Source organism: Lissotriton vulgaris, chromosome 1_2 (assembly GCF_964263255.1).
Source record: "Lissotriton vulgaris chromosome 1_2, aLisVul1.2, whole genome shotgun sequence".
Taxonomy (NCBI): Eukaryota; Metazoa; Chordata; class Amphibia; order Caudata; family Salamandridae; genus Lissotriton; species Lissotriton vulgaris.
Genome location: NC_141686.1, coordinates 189,297,469 through 189,320,268, shown reverse-complemented (window position 1 = coordinate 189,320,268; position 22,800 = coordinate 189,297,469). Strand labels below are relative to the sequence as shown.

The 22,800-nt window shown below is 43.2% G+C and overlaps 1 protein-coding gene across 1 annotated transcript in view; it reads left to right on the top strand.

The window, feature by feature from the left end:
* Nucleotides 1-20,388: 20,388 nt before the first annotated feature.
* LOC147734878 (alpha-N-acetylgalactosamine-specific lectin-like) overlaps nucleotides 20,389-22,800 on the top strand; it is a 118,323-nt gene continuing 115,911 nt past the window's right edge. Inside the window, exon 1 of the mRNA XM_086953090.1 lies at nucleotides 20,389-20,515. The gene's annotated coding sequence lies outside the window, so the exon portion shown is untranslated. The remainder of the gene's footprint in view (nucleotides 20,516-22,800) is intronic.

Here is a 22,800-nt window from a genome sequence, read left to right as displayed (position 1 = left end):
TCCTGACGATAGGCATGGAGCATGAGTTTATGTGGACTCTGCAATCCATGTTGTGAATCTAGTCTTTAACAAATTATGGGATTTCAGGTAGTAATAGATGCATAGATGAATGCATTATTCTCTGTAACTAACAATGTTTTGCTGGGTGATGCAATTATTTTTTTCCTTGTAGTGTTAGAGTTGGATGGGCTCTAAATTCAAACAAAATGGCTACAATGTGATGTAGTCTTGTGTTTTACTAAATATGATGAAGTTGAGCTGTGTAAGCAATAGTGAGGTAGGTTTCTCAAGTGTGTAAATGGGCATTTATCTGCAATTGATGATGAAACTGTGCTCTGGACCGGATGTATGACGTTACAACGCATACTTTTACCACGCATACCATTACAACGCGGTATTTACAACGAATACCGTTACAACGCATAGCGCTTAGAGGTGCTGGATAGTGGTAAGTGGACACTAGGGAAGGTGTTGGATATTAAATTATACTTATTCCCTATCCTAGAGCGCCCCCCAGCGCAATGCGTTGTAATAGTATGCGTGGTAATGCCTGCGTTGTAATGGTAGTGCATTGTAAAAACTTTGTTGTAACAGTTGTATGCCCTCTGGAGCAGATGAAGACAGGGAGCTCTTTGAGGGATATTTAATCTTCACCCTATAAATTGTCCCCTTAAGGAGAGAATGTTGACTCCTCACAAACTGGAACTATGGCCCTCTTTATAAATGGCATGATAAATTCTGATATTATATTAAATTCAATAACTGTACATAATAGACTCATCAATTGTGAGGTATTTATTGCACCCAATAAATAATGAGTATGAAAAAACACATTCCAAGATACATTTTGGCAGTTCAAACTTGCCAACTTTTATTTGGGGTGTTAAATGCCAGCCAATTCAGATGTGTGTATGGTAAGCTCTGCAATAGGCATATTGTGCCCCATTTCAAGGACAGCCCTCGGAATAAGGAATAACTATCACACACAATAAATTATGTGTATCACAGTGTTGGTCTTTATTGTGTGCCAGAATTATAGCACATAAAATCGGTCTATTCATAATGAGGACCAAAGAATACCAGCAGGAATGCTAATGCCTTTTCCCAACAGGAATATGTTGGGAAGTACAAAATGTGGGCAACTACTGGTTCTTTGATAAATTCCATCATGCATGCAAGGCACAGGTTAGAGACTATGAGTTAGCTGTAGAGGTATATGTTCACGTGTATGGACTTGATGGTTACTCATGAAGGTCAGACAAAAAAAACACATTTTAATGCTGTGACAGGGACGCAAAGAACAGCCATAAAACCTGTTCACTCAAAAATGTAAATTTCATCAATGGGGCCTTGATGAGGATCTGGGTACCGTTGGTCTATTGAAGTGGTGGAAATCATGGTTCACTGGTGATAGGGCCCAAAAGCTGAGTTGAGCGTGCGTTTAACCCTTTCCATGCTCATGACGAGCTCAGCTCGTCATGATGCACGGTTGAGCTGTGCTGGTGACGAGCTGAGCTCGTCATGAAAGAATGGAAATAATCAAAAGTCAGCACAGGAGGGGAAAACACCTAGCAGCCAAGGTGTTAAGGACTGCATAGTGTCCTTGTTCTGCATGACTTTAGAGGGAGCCTGCAGAGGGGAAATGGCTATTTCTGTCCTGAGGTACCGAGGCAGAAAAAAAGAAGTACAGTTTTTAAAGATAGATTGGCTTTGGGGCGTTCTAGGAAATATTCAGGAAAATTCTTTTGGATTTTCATGAACATGATTTGTAACTATTTATGTTTAAGGGCCTTAGATACTTGTCTAAAGCAGGTATCAGGCTTGTTTTGCAACAAAGTAAAAAGTAGATTTTTATCTCTTCAGTGATACTCCTTTTACCAAATTTATAAAAAATTTAAAATTGTAGTAACTTGTTGCGATTCAAACTCGTGACCTTTATTAACGCACAGAGGTAGATCTTTGGTGAAGTGCTAAATTCTTCAAACAATTTTTCTTGGACCCCCAACATGTTCAATGCTTATCTGTGATGTTTAGTACTGTGGGTCAGTAGTCTAGAAACGTGTTCTTTCCAGTCAATCTCTGTTGCGTAATCTGGTCTTTGGCCAATCGTGCTATGGTTTACAGGCTCCCTGCTCCGAACCACCAAGAGTGACACATTTGATGCACAGAGACCTATACACAAAGATGCGAGCAGGTTGAGAACGCCGAGAGAACACAGAGATTGTGCATTCCGCTGCTCTCTGTGTGCCGCTCTCCGCCGCACACGCCACCGAGGCCGGAGCTGCCGAGCTGTCCGTTGCGGCTGGAGCCTCTGGAGCCTCAGGAGCCTTTGGCGCGGCCAGTGTTATCTTTCCGTGGAGCAGCCTGCAGCAGCTGGAGCCGCCAGGGAGCCTTCCCTGCTGCCGGAGCCACCCCCTACCTTTCCGCCCGGGGGTGCAGCCAGAGCCGCCTCTCCCCTTTCGCCCGGTGGAGCACCTTGGTGCAGCTGGAGGTGCCGGGGAGCTTGCGGTGCGGCCGCGTCCGCGGCCGCCTCTACCTCTACACCCGGAGGTGCTACCAAAACCGCCTCTACCCTCTCGCTCTGCTGAGCACCTTGCGGCGGCTGGAGCCGCTGGGGAGCCTGCGGTGCGGCCGCAGCCGACTCTTCTTTACCGCCCGGTTGGGTGGCTACCGTGGAACAGCCTGCCGCGGCTAGAACCATTGAAGAGCCTTCGCTGTGGCCGGAGCCGCCCCCTCCTTTCCACTCAGTGGTGAAGCTGGAACAGCCAGAGCCGCCTTTACCTTGACACCGGGTAGGGCTGGTGTAGCGGAGCACCCTGTCCAGCTAGAGCCGCTGAGTAGCCTCCGGTGCGGACAGAACCGTCTCTGCCTCTCCGCCCGGCAGTGCGGGTACTGTGGAACAGACTCCCTTGGCTAGTGCCGTTGGGGAGCCTCTGCTTCAACCAGAGCCGCCCTCTCCCTTTCCACCCGGCGGGGCTGGTGCCACGGAGCACCCTCCTGCGACTGGAGTCTTTCGGGGAGCCTATTGTGAGGCCGGAGTCGTCTTCTATCTCTCCGCCTGGTGAGGCTGGTAACGCACAGTAGCACGCTGCGGCTGGAGCAGCCAGGACCGCTTTTCAAAGCTGTATAACAGTACAAACAGCCAACTTGCCCTAACTCAAGGTACATGCTGGTCACTACAGCCTTCTATTCTTGCACAGTGCGATTCTTTTCCAACAGATCGAAATATTGTAAATCCAGAGATCGTTAGCCTAAAACTGTGAGAGGTCAAGTAAAGGAGTGAGAGCTTTGAAAGCAGACCAAGATCCGCTCCCACACTAAATGCCATCTATCTCCGAATGTCTGACAAAATATCGAAATCAAAAATATCGAAATACAAAAATATCGGAACAAAAATATCGAAGTCAAAAATATAGGAATCCTATCCCTAACAAGGTAAGTACAAAAATATCGAAAAAATAATATCGTAGTACAAAAATATCGAAATTAAAAATATTGTTTTTTTAAATGTATTAATAATAATGTAAAAATAATTATAAAATACATATAATGTTACAAATATTAAATAAAAATATTAAAACATAATTAAAAAATTAAAACTAATACATATACATTTAAAATAAACTAAAAACTTAATAATTTAATGTAATTTTATATTTTTTAATTTCATTTAATTGATTTAATTTAAATTTATTTTATTTTTACCCTGTACGACTGTACCCCAAAAACCCAAAACTGACCCTGAACCCTACAAAATACCCCTTTACCCAAAAACCCAAAACTGACCCTGAACCCTAAAAATATCCCTGTACCCCAAAAACCCAAAACTGACCCTAAACCCTAAAAATACCCCTTTACCCAAAAACTGAAAACTGACCCTGAACCCTAAAAATACCCCTTTACCCAAAAACTGAAAACTGACCCTAAACCCTAAAAATACCCCTTTACCCAAAAACTGAAAACTGACCCTGAACCCTAAAAATACCCCTTTACCCATGAACTGAAAACTGACCCTGAACCCTAAAAATACCCCTTTACCCATGAACTGAAAACTGACCCTGAACCCTAAAAATACCCCTTTACCCAAAAACTGAAAACTGACCCTGAACCCTAAAAACTACATCTAAAGTCTACATGAGCCCCCTCGCGGCCATCGTACGCAAACACCACCTCAGCATAATCTCCTACGCCGACGACACCCAGCTGATCCTCTCCCTGACCAACGACCCCACCGCCGCCAGAGCCAACCTGCACGAAGGGATGAAAGAGGTAGCTGAGTGGATGACGACCAGCCGCCTGAAACTGAACTCGGACAAGACGGAGGTCCTCATCCTGGGCTCCTCACCCTCCGCCTGGGACGACTCCTGGTGGCCTCCCGCCCTGGGCACCGCACCCAAACCGACAGACCATGCACGAAACCTGGGCTTCATCCTGGACTCCTCCCTCTCCATGACCAGGCAAGTCAACACCGTCTCCTCGGCGTGCTTCAACATCCTACGCATGCTACGGAAGATCTTCTGGTGGATCCCCACAGAGACCAGGAAGACCGTCACCCAGGCCCTCGTCACCAGCCGACTGGACTACGGTAACGCCCTCTACGCCGGTACCACCGCCAAGCTCCAGAAGAGACTCCAGCGGATCCAAAACGCCTCAGCCAGACTCATCCTCTACATCCCACGATCCAGCCACATCTCCGGACATCTGAGAGACCTTCACTGGCTCCCCGTCAACAAGAGAATCACCTTCCGCCTCCTCACCCACGCACACAAAGCCCTGCACGACCAAGGCCCGAGCTACCTCAACAGCTGAGTCAACTTCTACGCTCCCAGACGCCACCTCCGATCAGCCAACCACGCCCTCGCCGCCGTCCCCCGCATCCGAAGAGCGACTACAGGAGGAAGGTCCTTCTCCTACCTGGCCGCCAAGACCTGGAACTCCCTCCCGTCCGACCTGCGCCTGACCCAAGACCACCTCTCCTTCAGAAAGAAGCTGAAGACCTGGCTGTTCGAGCAGTAGCGGCACCCCCCCCCCCCAGCGCCTTGAGACCCTACGGGTATGTAGCGCGCTTTATAAGTGTCACTGATTGATTGATTGATTGATTGAAAAATACCCCTTTACCCATGAACTGAAAACTGACCCTGAACCCTAAAAATACCCCTGTACCCATGAACTGAAAACTGACCCTGAACCCTAAAAATACCCCTGTACCCAAAATTAATTCATAATATTTAATTACCAATTAATTATTAATTAACAATAACAGTAAAGTAAATATATTAGCACATTTGCTGTAATTAATTTAATGTAATAATTAATATTATTTTGCCCAATTAATTAATTAAGAATAACAATAAATTATATATAAAAAAATTACTATAATTAATGTAATAAAATAATTAATTACCAACTAATTAATAATTATAAATATGTAAAAAAATTATAATAATTAATTAACTAATTAATAGAAATTAATTACCAATTAATTATTAATTAAAATATGTACAAACATATATCAATTAATTAATTATTATTAAATTACTTCCCACCCTATTCCCCTATAAACCCATAACCCGCTACAGAACATATTGATCAATTAATCAATTAATTAAAAATAATTAAAAATTAATTCTCTATTAATTAATTAATAATTCCTACTAATTAATAATTAATTTAACATAATTAAATTACTTCCCACCCTATTCCCCTATAAACCCACAACCCGCTACAGTAGTAAAAGACAATATTTAATTAAATTACATTAAAAATAAATAATAAAACATAATAAAAACAATATAATATACACTAAATTTATTTAAAAATAGATATTAGTAACATCAAAGTTATTAATTTCGATATTGTTAACATCGATATTTACAACTTCGATATTACTGATATCATACCAATATCGATATTTAGACTGTCGATATTACTTACCTTCGATATTTTGGTATATCGATATTTAAACTTCGATATTTTGGTATATCGATAAATAGAACTCGATATTTTGTCTGTGTACCCTATCTCCAGCATTGTGCAAGAGAGTCATAATAAGTCCATCTCTCGCAGTATGGTATACAAAAAATTGAGAACACGCACAATATATAAATCTGCGCAGTGTGCTGTTCAAGCAGGGGCAACTTGCGGAGCTTTGATATTATGACTGGAGCCTTTCCGTCGAACACGCACCACCCCAAGAAGATAGGGGGCATCTGGCAGGTATCCAACCGAGCTGCTCACGGTGGAGCACAGAGAAAGGATTTAGGAGGAGCCCTGCTTGCTGAGGCTCATCTGAGAGCCTTTCGTATCGGACAGAAAGATATTCCGCTATTATGAGCCAGAAATTTCGGAAACCTATGTTCCCAGAATGCCCCATGCTCATAGGAGGAGCCCATCAGGGGGCGGGGAATCAGCATCAATCAATGTGGAACAGAGACCGAAACTGCCGTCACCTTACCTTTGAAGAAGAAGGAACTGCCTTCGAAACGCGTCGGTATAAAGGGATGGAGCAGCTGTCACACGACATTAGAAGGCAGACATGACGCTTTCCATACCTCGAATAAAGGCATGAACCTAAAATCTGTGCAGTGTGCTGTTTAAGCAGGGGCAACTTGCGAAGCTTTGATATTATGACGGGAGCCTTACAGTCGAACGCGCACCACCCTGAGCAGATAGGCAGGTATCCAACCGAGCCGCTCACAGTGGAGCACAGAGAAAGGATTTAGGAGGAGCCCTGCTTGCCGAGGCTCATCTGAGAGCCTTTCGTATCGGACAAAAAGATATGCGCTCTTATGAGCCAGACATTTTTAGAAACCTCTGTTCCCAGAATGCCCCATGCTCATTGGAGGAGCCCATCAGGGGGCGGGGAATCAGCATCAATCAATGTGGAACAGAGACCGAAACTGCTGTCACCTTACCTTTGAAGAAAAAGGAACTGCCTTCGAAACGCGTCGGTATAAAGGGATGGAGCAGCTGTCACACAACATTAGAAGGCAGACAGGATGCTTTCCATACTTCGAATAAAGGCATGAACCTAAAATCTGTGCAGTGTGCTGTTCAAGCAGGGGCAACTTACGGAGCATTGATATTATGACGGGAGCCTTACCGTCGAACGCGCACCACCCCAAGAAGATAGGGGGTCACCTGGCAGGTATCCAACCGAGCCGGTCACGGTGGAGCACAGAGAAAGGATTTAGGAGGAGCCCTGCTTGCCGAGGCTCATCTGAGAGCCTTTCGTATCGAAGCGAAAGATATGCCGCTATTATGAGCCAGAAATTTTCGGAAACCTCTGTTCCCAGAACGCCCTATGCTCATAGGAGGAGCCCATTTGGGGGTGGGGAATCAGCATCAATCAATGTGGAACAGAGACCGAAACTGCCATCACCTTACCTTTGAAGAAGAAGGAACTGCCTTCGAAACGCGTCGGTATAAAGGGATGGAGCAGCTGTCACACAACATTAGAAGGCAGACAGGACGCTTTCCATACCGCGAATAAAGGCATGAACCTAAAATCTGTGCAGTGTGCTGTTCAAGCAGGGGCAACTTGCGGAGCTTTAATATATATGAAAAGACTAGGGACCGAGCAAGCGATAAGAAGGAGTGCCGGAAGGATGATTCGCCCTCAAAATTCTGAATCACCGACTGGAATAACAAAATATTTTTTAAAACAAAAAAGCAAGGCCCGGAGCAATCTCCACGAAATCAAACAAAAGAAGAAAAAAACAAAGAAATACCAGAGGTCACCAACAGCAGAGGGCAAGAAGAATTATTAAACAACAAAAGCTCAGAGTATCCAAATATCAAAATCGTAACAACAGCATCTGAAAAAGAAGAAGAACAACAGAGGAAGGAAAACTCGGAATACGATATCACTTGCCCCGACATAAACCTGAAAGATCTGGTTTTTAATATACCTCAACAAAAGGAGCCATACAAAATCCAGAACAGCACTCTACTAAAATAATTTGACCCAAAAGATTCTTTCTCACAAACCCCAGATTTCCTATTCTTAACATCCATTGATCCTTCCCATGAAAAAACGCTGGTGTCCAAAGCCCTAGTAACATTGGAAAGAATTTTGGAATCTGTTCTTTCTCAATTAGAGAACATCTTGGAAAACTCTGACCAGATGCTGGACACACAAATAGGATGTTAAAACATATGGTCGAGAAAAAAAGGAGAAAACAGCATTTAAAATTTCCGCAACCCGGAGAACCCGAAGAAAGACCATTTGAGGGCAAATATGCCGCAACGCAACTACCACCACCAACAGTAGATCTACCGACAAAGGTCGACATGGCCACTCAAATTGGTCGCTGCAAACAAAAAGTGAAAAACGAAAAGAATACAAGTAATCAAATCTACTCATTAAGGAAACTTTTCAAGGACCCAAAAGAGTCCAATACAAAAATACAGACCATATCATACTATCCAATCTTCAATAAATTAAAGTCAAAAAGCCCATCAAAGATGTTAAACATGACCAAACAAAAAACAAGAAACCTCAATAAACATGTCACTGGGCTTTTCTCCTCGTCAAACAACAGTTGAGAAAAGAACAAATATTAATAGCCGGAAGCGGACAAAGAAAAGAGAAAACAGAAGGATTACAAAGAAGAAGGCCCGAAAAACAAGATTTCCAGGAACACCTCCACCTATTCAAATGGCCTCAGAAAATAAGGAAAGAAAAGTAACTAATAATACTATGAAAGAAAGTGATCAGCCTTCAACCTCAAAGCCCCAATTGGTAAATCTATCAACCCTAAGTCCTACCACCCCAAAATGTGTTCCTAGATCCTCAGAAAGTGACTCATGCATACAAAAGAAAACCCAACAACAAGCTATACCGATTAGGAAGATGTCTATTCAGGAGCAGAAAAAATCCACACGCAGACTGGAATTCTCTGATCTATTTCCTTTCAGGCGAAGACCCCCTAAACCGAGTCAGAATAATAAACCTGCTGCAAAGAATACAACCATTACAAGCAATAGTAAGCAATGACATCAAACTAGTACGTTTTCCAGATAAGACCAAAACAACAACAGCGATAGTCGAATTCTGGTCATCAATCATCCCTGCAATCATACTCAAAGAAATAGAGAGTCTCCACAAATGCGGATTCGATATGACCCCAGAAAAAGGAAACAAACGGGAAACAACGGAAAGTCTATCAAATAGATACCACCAAGTAGTAGCAATCCAACAAGGCAATAACAACTTGACAAATCTGCATAAAGAAGCCATCTCAGTATCAATAACCAACGGAATTAGGCAAAGCTGGACCAAGATTCTTCCAGAGCAGGATAAATTACTCAACGATAACACATGGGCATGGATTGCAGAGAATCTCAACTGCAAAAAACAGGGTCATGTAATTAAGCGCCCCTTTTAGCAATGGTCTATCCATCTATTCCTGGAACATCGCAGGGAAAACCCTAGAGAAATTAGCAACAATCATGCAAGAACGTACAGGGATAGTGGCATTACAAGAAACTTGGGCTACTATAAATTTCGATCATCCTGATTATTTTGTTTATGATATTCCAGCTGACCCAGTTACCCACGGGCATGCAAAAGGAGAGTTAGCAATTCTTCTATCCGAAGAATACTATTGGGCCCAGGAAATCATACCCACATTCTCTAAGAACTTCCAATGTTTAAAGATCAAAATTGGGGCAGATAAGACCAAAAGCTCAAGAAAAATGCTCATTTTTAACGTCTATATACCCCTGGGAGCCAAAATGGACATACTAGGGTTAAACATTCTAGAGGCCATAGAAAAGGTGGTAGAAGAACAGGATTAGCCGTTAATATTCCTAACAGGCGACTTAAACGGGCAAATCTCTAACGATCTTTTGGAAAAACAGGAATCGGGAGAAAAGGAACAAGCACTGGCAATACCTATACCACAATTTCCCTCAGGAAATAAATCAAATAGGATAGGGAAAATCATTCTATCAATACTCGCAAAATTGACTGGAGTAATGCTAAACGGTAACATCGAAGGAGATATCCCGGCTTCCTACACAAGAAAAGGCGGCCTGAAAGCATCAATTCTTGACTACATGATCTGTAGCTTAGGCCTCTTTGGATCTGCCCACCAACTTAACATAAAGTTCGAGAAAGGAAGCGATCATGCAATTCTACAACTAACGACCAGTTTATTATTGAAACAAACTTCTCCAGTGCACATAATGGAATTGCAGAGTACAGCACTGGTAAATCCTGCTCAAGGTCGGGTAACGTGGAACTCTAGATCCTTTGATAAAACCATTCAACTAACCGAGAAGCTAAATCTACTAACAACAATCCACTCCACAGACCCAATAATAAACTTTGAAGCAGTGCTTAAGAAACTCCAAGGTCCATATGCTACAGGAAAGCGTAAAACAACGATCAACAAAAAAACAAAGTAATAAAAGATGGAATACTGAACCCAGGACAAAGGAACTAAATACATTAATCAGGGAACAATTCCTTCATTTCTCTGAGGCAAGAAAACTGAAAATTAACAAGCTAAAAAACTTTCGTAGAAGAAAAAAAAACAAAAGAAAAACAAAAGATCCAAGACAAAAAATGGATAGATTTACAGATAGCAGCTACACAAAAGGACAAACGTTCCTATTGGACCATAATAGCGCTAGAAACGGGAACAAAAAAACAGCTAAAAGCAAACCCTGTACCACCCTCAGAATGGGAAATATACTTAACCAACCTATACAAAACAAATCTAATCTCCAATTGCAATTTACCATTGCAAACTAATAGAGGACAGGAAAAAAGTTTACACATCGTGGCTCCATTACCATCTCTAATAGAATACTACATAAAAAAGGCAAGACCATCGGCTGCAATTGGACCAGACCAGACCAAATTCCAATTATGGTCCTAAAAAACAATCCAAAGGAATGGAGTCAGCTTTTAGCATGCCTTTTAAAAAACACATATACAGAACAGGAAAAACCCCAAAGTCCTGGAAAGGAAACATTGTAATTCCAATACACAAGAAAGGCTCCAGGCTGCTCCCAAGTAATTACCGCCAGATTGCTCTTCTGGACGCAACCGGGAAGATTTTTGCTGCTGCTATTCTAGACCATCTAAAAGAGTGGGCTTTCTATTCCGGCTCCATTCCACTTAACCAAGCCGGGTTTAGATCCAAACACTCGGTGATAGATAACATCGCAGTACTCCAAACACTACTAGAAAAATATGTGATCAGAAAGTCGCAGGCAGTGTACGCAGTCTTCGTAGATTTTACGACTGCTTTTGATAGGGTTGACCGAGACAAACTTTTGAAAAAACTGCAGCAATTGGGAATCCCTCAAAATCTTCTTCACCTAATAACTTCACTGTACTCTGGGACATGGTGCCAAGTCCAAATGGGGAGAGAGAAGGGCCTTACTTGTCCAATACCAACTCTAAACGGTCTGCGTCAAGGATGCCTTTTAGCTCCCTTGTTGTTTTCTTTATATCTGAGCGATCTACCGGAAAACCTCAATCAGGTAAATATTTTTCCACCTAAGATTGCAAATTTTAAAATCCATTGTTTGATGTACGCAGATGATGTAGTAATTCTAGACCTGACCCCATTTGGGCTCCAAAGAAATCTGCTGGCACTTACTAAATATACTGGAGAAAATCATTTAATCCCAAATGTCACCAAACCAAAAATAGGACCATTTACTGGAAAGAATCATGTCAAATATAACTGGACACTAGGGGGAAAACCATTGGAAATTGTAAAAGAACATATATATCTCGGGAGAATTTTCACTCAGTCCCTGCACAACCTGCCTCACTTGCAAAAAATGGGTCAAAAAGCAGACGACCACCTAGGGGCCCTCCAAAGATTATATTTCTCCACCCGTCAAAGACAACTCTCTTCTTTGTTACAGGTCTATAGCTCTAAAATCCCTGCCGTCCTATCATGTGCAATAGAACATATTCCAATCAACGAATGGAAAAAAATTAATATCAAAGAAGGGAAAATCCTACGGAAACTAGCCAGGATGCCGCAAGCTGTGCCGGTTCAAGCTCTCCGGCTAGAACTATCGTTAGACAGCTCTTTTGCCAGAGGGATCACAAATATAATTAGATGGGCATAGAACCTGGTCCATGCTGATCAAGGAACTTTACGAGCTCTGTTAAAAATCGAAACACTTGACCCAGACTCTCCAAAGTATGTGTTTTTTAAAAACTTATGCAGAGCTTTCAAATTATCATCTGTGACTTTGGATATGTTAAAATCTTGGTCACAAGCCCCACTGAAACTATGCCTAAAGCATCTTACCCCCAGGTTAAGCATGACCCTCAACAAGCAACATTGCTCTGATCTCTCAATGTACAAACAGTACGCGGATACAACCGTTTTTAAGAAAATGTAACAATATATATTTTATTATACTACGACTTGGGATACTACCCCTGGAATCATACACAATTAAATGGTTACCAAAAGGAGGAGGGTCTACCCTCTGTGACTTATGTAAAGGTGGGGTGCAAGATCTGGAACACGTCCTCTTTACCTGTTCAAATCCGTCCATTGTTGCTGCCAGGAACAGATACATAACAAAATTAAATGTGATATAAATTCTGTTCAGAATTTGATTACCCTTTGCAATGCTCCACCCAATGAATTTGTGTGTATTAACGTGTATACCTTTTTTAAATCATTTTTAAAATTGTATTAGACTGATAATCTTAAAACCAAAATTGTAATTTTTAATGCTAAAAATGTGTTGTTATCGCAAGAGAACTGAATCAAATAAACTATATTTATAGTCTGTCAATCCTCTTCATCACTCTGTTAGCTGGTCACACTGCTCTAGTAGACTCCAGTGTACTTTATGTTGCATCCTTGTGACACAAGACTGAAATGCTGAGCGTCAGAATGATGGATGGGCACATGTTTGCAAGAGTTGTTGTGGGAGGATTAGGGGAATAAGAGAGATGGTGGTCCCCAATATGGTGGTTAGTGTCAGTGCTAAACCTCTATGTCACTGTATGAAGGCAGTGGTCTCAGATTCAGCTGTACACCTATTAATACTATGATCTGTATACTGTGATCCTTATCCAAATATATAAATAATAATAAATAATAAGGGTAGCTTATAAAGCGCTTGGTTACGCTGAAGCGTGTCCCCGCGCAACAACTGAAGAACTCTGTGCGAGGTTGAAGACCAGTGATCAGTTATCTGGAGAACAGGTATGTTTTTAAGTTCTTGCGGAAGCTGGATTCGGATGGATCCAGACGGAGATGGAGAGGGAGGGAATTCCAGCTTTTCGCTGCCAGATGACGGAAGGAGCGTCCGCCCATACGGGCCCTTTTGACCCTAGGAACCTGAAGTAGGCCCCCATATGAGGAGCGCAGATCGCGTGCAGGTGTATACCATGTCACTAAGTTCTGGAGTGGGATAGGTGATTTCTTAGCCAGGATGCGGTGGCATGTACAGAGGGCTTTGAATTCCACTCTGCTTTTTACTGGCAACCAGTGGAGGGTTTTGAGAGCGGATTTGGTGTCTGATCGTTTAGGGATTTTTAGGATGAGACGGGCTGCCGCGTTCTGTATTACCTGAAGGCGGTTCATAGCTTTGCTGGTGGCACCCAGGTAGAGTAGGTTGCCGTAGTCTAGGCGTGATGTCACAAGAGCGTGTACCAGTGTTTTCCGTGCTGACATAGGAAGGAGGTCAAGGACCTTCCTTATGGTTTTTAGGACGCTAAAACCGACACCTGCAACTCGGTCTATTTGGGGTCCAAAAGATAGGTCAGCGTCGAGCCATACGCCAAGGTTTTTTACTCCCTGGCGGGGTATGGGAGCTTCACCCAGGCATGGAGGCCACCACGCCGATGACCAAGCAGAAGGGTTCCTCCCCACAACGAGCACCTCGGTCTTGTTGCCGTTTAATTTAAGGCAGTTGGTGGACATCCAGGTTGCAAGTTCTTGCATGCAATCCCTGAAACTGTCCATCGCAAGACCGGGTGCGCGCGATAGGGAGATAACCAGCTGCGTGTCATCGGCGTATGACACGATGTTCAATCCGTGACTCACGGCAATTGAAGCCACTGGAGAGACATAGAGATTAAACAAGGTTGGGCTCAGGGACGAACAATGGGGAACGCCCTGTCCCAAACCTATGTCTCTCGAGTAGTGGTCGCCCTGTCGAACCTGGAAGCTTCTCCCTGTCAGGAAGGATTGTAACCATTGGAGTGCAGCTTCGGATATTCCTCCGTTGTTCAGACACTGTAGCAAGTTGTCGTGCGCCACAGGGTCGAAAGCTGCACTCAGGTCCAATAGGATGAGGGCCATGGTGTGTCCCTCATCCATCCCCTGACGTAGGGTCTCAACTGCAGTAAGCAGTGCGGACTCTGTAGAGTGGCGAGGGCGGAATCCGAATTGGGTGTCGGGCAATAGGGCAGCTGTGGTTCAAACGGTAATGAGTTTAAACCATGAAATTTGGTAGCCATTGTTTTGTCTTCTGTTTCAATCTTCTGTTTTGTCCTCCTCCGTCTCCACCCACTCTGCTTCCCCATCATGCCACATGAGTCAGTCTGACAAATCATCTGACACCGATGGTGAACGCAATAACAACAAACCTAACCCGGAGATATCAAGTGTGCCTGAATTTTGAAATGAGAGGCCTGCCTACACCACTCTCAGCCTCACACTCTAGTACCTCTTCCTCAAACTAGATATTTTTCCCCCCACTACTCCTCTGCAAGGGCTGTCTCTTCAACTAGTCACCCCTAAACCTGCCTTCCACAGTGCCATCCCTCCCCCATTGAGGCTATTATGGCAGACTCAACCTGGATTCCATCCCCTCCTTCAATGCTTTCACTCCCACCTTAGAGGAGTCTATCCTGCCTTCCAACACCCCTCTCCATGAGGGGTCCCATCTGCCATCTTAGCCCAGAATGACAAGTGACAGTAATAGCCTGCCCTATATGAGGATAAGTTGGCTGACCTCAAGCAGAATCTTCAAACTGTTAAGGAAAGACTGCAGACCCTCATATATTTCTCTTTGAGGATGAAAACGGGTTGGAAACCATATCCTACCCTTGAGACTAATCAACCCAGACCTCCAGTAACGGATTAACACTGCAGGGGTTGAATCACCTCCTCCAATAACCCTTTCAGCCTAGGTTGGAAAACACAGCCTCTTCTGAACCACCACTCCAGACCCCATAAGCCTACTCACCATTTGTCTGATGAGGACAGTTTCTCTCTACTTTTATCTTACAACAGCTCTTGCAATGTCCCCTCACACTCTCCAGTCAACATCCAAACTATATCATTCGACCCGTTTAGAAAGACAAGTTTTAATCAGAGGTCTATGAACAAGAATAACATACCACTGGTGGCTACCTCTCACCTACGAGTGTTAGCAACTAACTCTCACATCAAATCTATGTTGCACAATTGCAGGTCAGCAGTGAAGCATGCAGCGGATATTTCTGACCTCATCCTCACACAAGAATTGGATCTCTTCATCCTAACTGAAACCTGGCCTAAAAACACCAACTCTCCAATTCAGGACATCTTAGTCCCTCCCGAATATGACATTTTCAGACTCGATAGACCTGTTAAAGTTGGGGTGGGCATGGCATTGCTTGCATCTATCGATCCATCTTCACTTTGAGACTGGTTCAAACCCTTATTATTTCCTCCAGTGAACACGTAGACATTGAAATCAGATGCAATGGCAAAATAATCTGTTTGCTCCACATAATTTATCATTCACTAGGTGACTATTTGCTCTTCATCGAGCAAATCATGGAGACAATTGCCTCATACTTTGATGAACACCCCACTTCATTGGGGACTTTAACCTACATTGCAACAACACAAATGATCCCTTATTTTGCTCCTTCAAAGCTTTCCTTTCTGACCTCAACTTCACCCAGGTTTGCAAGGGACCCACTGTTAGAATAGAAATGTTCATGTTTGCACATTCCCTATGTAAGTTAGCATTTGCTGCGCCATTTTCTTGGCGCCATTTTAAGCTACTTGAAACTGATCTTGTTTAAATTCCAAGAAATGCTCCCCTTAGAGTTTTGTTTTCTTCATTTCTGTTGTGTTTCAGTAATGAATACACTGTTCCTACTAGCGCATACCTTTCTCACTGGATAGAGGCCCCATCCCACTTGTCTAGTGGCATGCCCAGATGGAACGACCTTGGATTGTAGACTGTCTGTGCAAAACCTTTTTTGTGCAATTCACTGTTTAGCTGCACCTGCCCGGAAAATATCATTCTGGGCGTGTTCTTGCCCAGTTCTGAAACGTACATAATGTATCTTCAGTCCTCTCTGCAGCACTCCTAGAGCTGGGCAGACCGGGCCACGCTTTGAGTGTAGATCAATAAACAGTTATTGATTTGTATTTTCGACTGCCTGATGATGGCTGATTAGCCAGAAACCAGTCCCAGGATGCTTGTTTCCGGTCCAGGGAAGACATGGCTTGGCAGTTCGGGCTGGACTGTTCCCATGAGGCACAGGGTTACACTGATTTGCATATGGCAATGTCTGAACTGGGGTGGCGGATTGAGCTAAAGAATGATGATGGATTAAACCAAGATCAGTTGACAGGGGGTTAGTGCTTGCAATTTTCAACACTGTCCATCATCCCCTTTGGTTTTGGTTTGTATTTTCGACTGTCTGACCAACTCTTTCTTTGGTACAGAAGGCTGAGAGGTGGTCATTAGTGACCTGTGTGACACTAAACGGGCCACTTTCTTCATCATCCGCAACAAGGTCTTCACCCTTGAGCTAATCATAGCTAAAGATAACATCATACAACTGTATGGCATTTCACCCTGCGACTGGTCGGAGCACTACCAAATCTCTTTTCACATCCTAGTAAAGGTTATGGTCAGACATGGTTACCTGCTCAAAACTAAACAGCTGACTCTAAATCTGAGAGACAGTAACACCAAAGAACAAATGTCCATTAGAAATATTCTACATCCACCACCCCTTGACATGACAAACCTAGATTGTCTTACGGATCATTACATTCCCACCAAGACAAATATCTTCGACTCAATAGCACTGAAGCAACTCAGAAGGACGCTGATCAAACAGTCCAAACCCTGGTTTAATGGTTCACTTAATGAGGAACGTCACAAACTAAGGTTTAAGGAGAGACTTTGGAGAAACTCACCCTCCATCACAAACCTCAAACAGTTGATGTCTAGAAGTACATATAACAAGAATATCTATATTGCCAAAACTGATCACCTCAGGGCACAGCTTGACAGCATCAAAAACAGACCAAAAACACTATTTGGAATAATGAAAAAACAACCAACTCTCTGCACCCAAGATCTCTTTCCCCAATCGGGGGGATTTCTCAGCACACTTCACCGATAGGGCTAGAAGAATTGAACTTGAACTTGCTTCACCTAATCTGCTGCCTCTGACCCCCATCTCACCATCATCTTGGCCAATGGTAGTGAGAGCACCTACTTCCTACCCCAAAGTTTACCTCCCATAAAACAATGAATCCTGCACTTCCTTTCTAATACCAGATGATGCAGAGCTCCTCCAATCTATGGCTTCTTTAAAACCTTTCAATCACTTCAACGACCCGCTACTGGCCACGTTTTTCAAAAAACTCAAATCGGCTATTCCTCCACTCTAGTCCAGGATCATCCATGAATCTCTTGAGCAAGGTAGGATTCCTGATTGCCTCAAGATGGGTCAAGTTACTCCCATCCCTAAAAAGCCACATGCAGACTTAGCGGACCCTAACAATATCCGTTCAATTACCAGTATCATGACATTGGCCAAATTGCTTGAGAAATGTGTTCACACGCAGCTCTGATACCACATTGAAAGGTTTCAGCGCCCTGATCTTTACCAGTCAGGTTTCAGAGCAGGTCACAGTACTGAAACTGTCTTAACACACATTGTTGATGATGCCTTGAGATCTCTTGACCAGAATGTTCCCTGTCTACTGATCCTTCTTGATCTGTCTTCAGCGTTTGACACAATGAACCATGAAAACCTGGTTGATCTGCTTCTAAAAAGAATGGGGCTATCTGGCCCTGTCTTAAATTAGTTTGCCTCTTTCCTTCGAAACAGAATGCAAAGAATCAAACGTAACCACTCCCTTGCAACCAGCACCCCGGTATCTATTGGAGTGCCTCAAGGCTCCACACTCTCCCCCACGCTTTTCAACTTTTCCATGGAACCACTATCTGAAATTCTGAACCACTCTAACATTCAACACCATTTGCATGCCGATTACACTCAACTGTATTAGAAAATTTCCTCGCCAGATGAAATAAAAACTCTAAACTGTGCGCTACAAATAATTCAACAATGGTGGACTCATAATCATCTTTTGCTAAAAACCTACAGCCTTCGACTGCATCCCTCATGTTGTTGACCCTGCAACATTCTTAGGCATAACTCTGGACAAATACCTGAATATGCAAGATCACTTCAATGCAACTACAAGGGGAGCCAATCATCTGCTCAGCATATTAGGGAAAGTCAAGCCATTCTTGCCCTCTGATGACATTCAGTCTGCAGTCCAATTGCTAGTTATATCACGCATGGAGAATGGAATGGTGACCATGGCTGGGTTACTAAAGCTAGTTTGGCACCTCTAATAGCCACTCTGAACTTTGTGGCCAGACTCATCACTGGTTCCAGGAAACATGACCATATGACACCTGACCTAATTCAACTAAACTGATTGTTTTTCAAAGCAAGGATCAGTTTCAAGATTGTAAGCTTGATGCACAAAGCTATTCACTACAATACCCCCGTCCACCTGGCAAAAAAAATTAAACTATCAGGTTCGAATCGGAGCCTAAGAGCTCTTACTCCCTACTGCTGAAACCCCAAAATTCAAAAAGAAAAGAACCTACAATCGTACATTTTTTGGTTTTGTTTCAAGAATTTGGATGCTCATCCTCCAGAGATCAGATCTAACCCCTCTACCTCCTCATTTAAGAAACAAGTCAAAGGGTTAATCACGAATGACCATCTACAGCAATAGCCTGAAGCCAGCATCACAAACTTTTATTTCCCGCTGACATTATTTTATACCTCTGCAAATAAGTTTTAATTTTTGTGTTTCCATGTGCCTTTTAGACTTGCTGCTCTCCTCGGGCCTTATTTATGAAGGCCTTGCGCCAGTTTTGCACCGCCGGTGCGTCACTTTTTGTGACGCACCAGCGGTGTAAAATATGCGCCTCGTTGCGCCATATTTAAAAAGTGACGCATCTAGGTAGATGCGTCACTTTTTAAACCCCTGCGCCACATTATACCTGCGTCAGGTATAATGTATGCAGAGGGGGCGTTCCCCCGCAAAAAGCCTCGTAATAGTGACGCAGTGAAATCTATGAGATTTCACTGCGTCACTTTTAGGACGCTGTTGCGTCAAAGTCTTGCGCCTGCCTCACTGCAGGCATAAGACTGACGCAAGCCCTTTCACATGGGGCTTTCCCCATGTGAAAGGACGCGTTGCTGGAGTTGCGTAACTTTTGCGCTTACAGATACGTCAGAAATACTGACGTATCTGTAAGTCCTTGCGACATGATGCGTCATACATTAAATATGACGCATCAGGAATGTCGTAAGGAGTGCGCAGTGAAAAGTGACGCATCGCTGTTTTCACGTAGCGATGCGTCAATTTTCATAAATGAGGCCCCTGGTTCTTTACGTGTCCCACAAGATGGGTTGTTACCTTTGTAGGTTGTTGCTTGTTTTTTTAAGTTCCCTGGTGTTGTACTCATGTTTTTTACATCCCCTCGTTTCCTTTCCTTCGTACAGCACTCTGATACCCGTACCGGTCATGTTGGCACATTATAAAACGTTTCAAATAAAATAAATAGATTGGTTTTTACCCACTACAGGAAAACCAGGCTCTGAGGTTAAACACAGCTGGGAGATTTCTTCGCATTAGCCGCAGCAGGCCAAGTGTTTTGTTTGACATAAGGAAATGAAACTAGTGACCTTGAAGGTGTTTAGCTGAAGCAGGTGCCAGGGCTTGGGCAAGAGTGTGACCTTTTTAAAGAGTGGGTAGTGGCACAGGATACCTACCAGTAGTCAAATGCCAGGAAATTTCACTTCTAAAAGAAAAGACATTTAATGATGGCTGTCTATAAAAACCTTGCTCTAACTTAGAGTGGCTCTAACTTCCATTCTCACACAAGCCAATGTTTTTTTTTTTTACATACGCAAATGCCTACATAACAGTTTTATCGTGAGATACATCAAGGAAATGTCAATTTGGGAAAACCTTAATTGAAAATTCTCTTCAACATGGAGACAGCTTACAGTTTTCAGAAGAGGAAGTAAGGACGAGAAGGGGAATTTGAACGGTTACAGTTTACGTTCTATAGAATGGAAGGCATTATATAATCCAGGAAATGCAAAACAACAGTCAAGAAGGAGGAAGTCGTTCTAGTTAGTGCCCAGGACTGCAAATATAAGAGGGCAGTGAGAGCTCTAAGGCCAAAACGTTGCTGAGCTCTTCTGAAGTCAGCCCTACACAGGCAGCTCTGTGAGGTAAGTCTGTCATCTTTGTGGGAGTGGGGGCATTAGGCTGTGTGTCTGCATGTATGACTTGTAAACAGACTCAGCGCTAACAACCATTTCACAAAACCCATTCTTTTACTACTCAGGGTCCCAAAAAACTGCTTGTTGTGTCTTGTCGAGGTGCATTTTGGGATGTGTTTTTGTCCAGGCCTTCCACTGTGCTTCATTAAGGAGGCTCCTTCATTGAAAAGAACGGGACGTTGAAATTATCATGTATCTACGCAAACCTTAGCAAATGTTCACCAGTGTTTCAGGAATGGCCTCCTTTGGAAGACAAAAAAGACTGTAATGATTTATTGCAAAAAGGATTATTTGGAAATAAATAGATGTGAACTGAAGGGACGAGGAGAGATGGAAGAGGAGAGATGAGCGAGGGCTCAGGTGGTATAAGGACTTAGCAATGATGAATGAGAGATCCGTGCTGGGGGATGAGGCATTAGGAATGATGAGTGAGGGATCAGGGCTGGGGAATGTGGCACGAGGAATGATGCTTCAGGAGTCAGGGATGAGAAATGCTGGATAAGCAGTTAGGAATGGGGGTGACGAAAGAGGAGTGACTGGTGATGATGTGGATGATTTAAAATGGGCGCGTGTCAGACTCTATGACAGCGCATTGTACACCACTCTCTCCAAGCTCATCACCATTGAATCAACTCAGGATTGGTTTAGCAAGCCACATCAACATAGATGCCAGCCCTGAATAGCTGTAATAATGTAAAACAACTCTGTTGCAAATGCAACGAAAAACCTGCCCGCCATAACCTAAGTCCTTTGAGGGACAGCTGCAGCACGTGGTCCACCTTCACTAGCTTTTGGTTTACCAGGTGGGTTACAAACCAATGAATTACAGTTCCTATGAATCCCATTAGATCTTTCAGGGTGAGAGGTTCAGTTGACGGTATCAAAAGCCGATGAGAGATTAAGCAGAATAAGAAGACACGAGTTACCATTATCCATTATTCGAAGGACAACATTAGGTATCTGGATGATGATACAACAAGAACAAGGATACCACCAAATAAGAAAGATAAAGGTTTTAGAGCCTAAATATACCTTAGTAAAGTAGTCCTGCTCGTTTTACACTTCTAACAGTTATACATTTCAACTTCTTTTCCAAGGTGGTAGATTAGAATTTAGGATGGAAATCAGCAACACTCATAGCTTTATAGGATTATTCTTGAATTTCTATTTGAATTCTAAAAAATCATAATGTACTCGAAGACAAGCTCAAGCCTAGAGGAGTCTTTTTCAGATTTTTGTCAAAGAACATGCAGAGATTTGATTTCTACGCTGAAGCCCTGTTTCCTAGATGTGAGCCCTCCTTCCACTCAGAGCATCCATCATATGGTGTGCTAGATGCATATATCCCAGCAAGTGCATACACAGTACACAGAAGTACTCAGTCTTCGGGGACCAGTTTTCATGCTCCTAACATTAAAATCCCAACCTACCCACCATCTCCATAGATCCAACCAGCTAAGCCCTAACCAACACCCAGGGCAAGAATCGTTATTGTTTATTACAATGCAGCACGGTAACCAACGTTGGTGCTATGCGTGGTGCACGAGGGTGGAGCAGCGCAGAGCCATCTTTATTAAGAACATTACCTGCTGCTATTATATCCAGTGGTGGCGACTTTAAAGGCGGCCTTGTGCCATGCACACCCTTTCAATCATGGTGCAGAGGTGTATATTTGATCTCCTGCATAGGATCTGTAGAGGCAGCTTACCCTTCCAGTACAACATCCTATGCAGAGACAAATTCTGAAACATTCCACACATTTTGAGAGTGCTGTGCAGTGTAGCACAACTGCAATGTGTGGAATATTTCACAAAATGACAACATTTCTCCTGGTTAGCTCCTGCTTCAAGAAGGCATTAGTTTATGGCACAAACACCTGGGCTGCCTAACTTTGCAGAACAAGGTTCTGTAAAAAGGTACAGGGACTTGTCATATCCACCCAAGTTCTGCCCAAAAAAATCCATTAGGCTGAAAAGAGGTGCAAATTGCTGTTTGTGCTGAGAAAAAGGCACGTTTCAATTGCAAAATACCTTTTGTACTGGAAAGTAAATACCCTTCCATGACTTTGCTTTGCTTTTTGTCCAGTGCTTAATTTGTAAATGACATTTGCCGGTGCCCAAAGCTAAGCTCAGAAGACCGCAGCTGATGTAATTAGATGTTAGCACGCCGAAATTCAAAGCTGTGTAGGGGCATATCATCAAGAGTGGGCGATAATTATCGCTAAGCGCACTTAG